This window comes from Pristiophorus japonicus, unplaced genomic scaffold (assembly GCF_044704955.1).
Source record: "Pristiophorus japonicus isolate sPriJap1 unplaced genomic scaffold, sPriJap1.hap1 HAP1_SCAFFOLD_130, whole genome shotgun sequence".
Classification (NCBI taxonomy): domain Eukaryota; kingdom Metazoa; phylum Chordata; class Chondrichthyes; family Pristiophoridae; genus Pristiophorus; species Pristiophorus japonicus.
The window spans coordinates 775,459-778,258 of record NW_027250967.1 but is presented as its reverse complement, the minus strand read 5'-3'; the positions used below and the strand labels follow the sequence as shown (position 1 = coordinate 778,258).

General features: G+C 48.0%; 1 non-coding gene across 1 annotated transcript; it reads left to right on the top strand.

Annotated features, from left to right (window-relative positions):
- The first annotated feature begins 1,959 nt into the window (after positions 1 to 1,959).
- On the top strand, positions 1,960 to 2,032 carry trnak-cuu (transfer RNA lysine (anticodon CUU)). Its single transcript has one exon. It is a non-coding gene; the product is annotated as a tRNA-Lys (tRNA).
- The last annotated feature ends 768 nt before the right edge of the window (positions 2,033 to 2,800 follow it).

Genomic DNA, 2,800 nt, shown 5'->3' with positions numbered 1-2,800 from the left:
CGCATTTTTATCCATATCGTGGGTATCTATATGCACCACTACAGCTGGCTGTTCACCCTGCCCCTCCAGAATGCGCTTCAGCCATTCCGAGACATACTTGACCTTTGCACCATGGAGGCAACATACCTTCCTGGAGTCTCGTTTGCGCCCGCAGAAACGCCTAACTATTCCCCTTACAATAGAATCCCCTGTCACTTTTGCTCTCCCACTCTTTTTCCTGCCCTCCTGTGCAGCAGAGCCAACCCTGGTGCCATGGACGGCTGCTGCTGCCTTCCCCTGATGAGTGATCTCCCCCAACAGTACCCAAGGTGGTGTATCTGTTTTGGAGAGAGATGGCTACAGGGGACACCTGCAGTACCTTCCTTCCATTGCTCTTTTTTTTGGTCACCCATTCCTTATCTGCCTGAGTAACCTTCACCTGTGGTATGACCAACTCACTAAACATACTATTCACGACTTCCTCAGCATCGCGGATGCTCCAGACTGAATCCATGTGCAGCTCCAGTGCCACAATGTGGTCTGCCATAGCTGCAGCTGGATACATTTCCTGCACATGCAGTCGTCAGGGATGCTGGAAGCGTCGCTGTCTTCCCACATAGCTCGGGTGGAGCATGACACAGGTCTGGGCTCTCCTGCCATGAATGAACCCTTAAATTAGTTAATTTTTCAACAATGACAAGGTTTCTTACTGCTCAGAACAAGAAGAAAGAAAAATGAAAGGAAAACTATGCACTACTCAACCAGCCAATCACTAACCCTCTTGATTGTGACGTTACCCTTCGATTACTTTAAACTTCTTTCTTACTTTTGATCCTGCACCAGCTGTAGCTCGCTGCTCGCTGCTCCTCCTCCAGCTACACCTCCGACTGCCGCCGATCCCCGGACTCCTGCTGGGCCTTTATATGGCCCTGCTGGCTCCACCTTCCTGCCACTCGAACGCCTGGATGACTGGAGACCAGCTCTGCTGCACGGATCTGGTGTACACACATATCGCAGTGAGGGCTGGTCCGTGCTGCCCCTGGACCCCTGGCCCTGAACTCACGCTACCCCTGGGCCCCGATCACTTCCCTCCACAGTCTCTCGCTGCTCCTGCTGTACCTGCCCACGCTCCAATCACCGACCTGGACTTTGATGACGTCACTATTCATTGCCGTCGCCCTCCTGCACCAGCTCGCACTGTACCTTGCCATGGTACACCACCACGCTGCTCCCAGGCCGCCGCTCACCGCTCCTTTTATGGCCCCGACCTGCCGCTGGTGTTCTCACGCCGGTCGGGGCCTCCACACTGCTCCCAGCAAATCCAGTTATACGCCGTGTCACCGCACAATTCTCAGCTGTGATTGTAAGCTGACTATATTTAAAGCTATCGCACAGGCTACAAGCAGTGTTCCCTGGTAGTCTAGTCGTTAGGATTTAGTGCTCTCACTGCTGTGGTCTGGGTTTGATTCTCGGTCACAGAAAGCATTTTTACAAAGCAAGTTGACAAAAATAATTGAAGCCTGTGAGATACTGAATAATTGTTTCAATCATCATTAATCCATCCACATGTGTTGCACACTGAAGGAAATACAAATAAGTTTGCCGAGTGACTGTTAAAGTTGAATAAATTTTTATACAACCGTAGAATCAGCAGAAAAACAGGATATTCAGCCCATAGTACCTAATATATAGACCATAGTACAAGAGTAAGGAAGTCTTGCTACAATTGTACAGGGCTCTGGTGAGACTACACCTGGAGTACTGCACACAGTTTTGGTCTCCTTATCTGAGGAAGGATATACTTGCCTTGGAGGTGGTACAACGGAGGTTCACCAGATTGATTCCTGGGATGAGAGGACTGTCCTATGATGAGAGATTGTGTAGAATATGCCGATACTCTCTGGAGTTCAGAAGAATGAGAGGTGATCTCATTGAAACGGACAATATTCTGAAGGGGATTGACAGGGTAGATGTTGAGAAGCCTGGCTAGCTCAGTTGGTAGAGCATGAGACTCTTAATTTCAGGGTCGTGGGTTCGAGCCCCACGTTGGGTGATTAATTTTCCTTAAATCTTATGTTGTTTTCATGGGGAAACATTATTAATGAACCCATAATCTTCTTTTGCACAATGAAAGAAATGCGAACTGAGGGGGAGTTGATAATTTAATCATTTGTTCTGTGCTCTGCATAAGAACATAAGAACCAGGAGCAGGAGTCGGACATTTGGCCCTTCGAGCCTGCCTTCTTTTGCACTGAAACAACTTATAACCGTGTTTTTAAATTAGCAGTGCCAGATATTTCGAAGGCACCTTTCAATACTTCACAAAACCATTGCTTTCGCGACAGCCACCCGGGATCGAAGCTGTTTCTGAAGTAACTTTGATATTACCGTTTGTCGTTGAAGTGGAGTAATTTTATGAAGTTCGATGGATGTCCCAATGCACTTCAGAGTGGTTTCAAAACAAATGAGTTTGTAATTAAATACAATTAATGTCAGGAGTGGGTTTCAAACCCATGCCTCAAGAGGAAACTACAACCTGAACGCAGCGCCTTAGACCGCTCGGCCATCCTGACTGGTGAATGGAACAGTTACAAATTATTACTCTGGAAAGTTTCAGACCGGGCGCTTGTTCAGTGTTGTTGGAAGGCCCAGTGACGAGGATATCCTCTCCTCCGGGGTTTTCCTCAGCATGTGCTCAGTGTACGGGGAGCTTTGGCCCGGGTCCGAGGTAGCTTGCATCATGCGACAATGTGACCCGGACTGCTTTTGTTCAATTTTATCGCACACAAGTTTTTGTTTCAAAAATAATATTTCTGCCTGG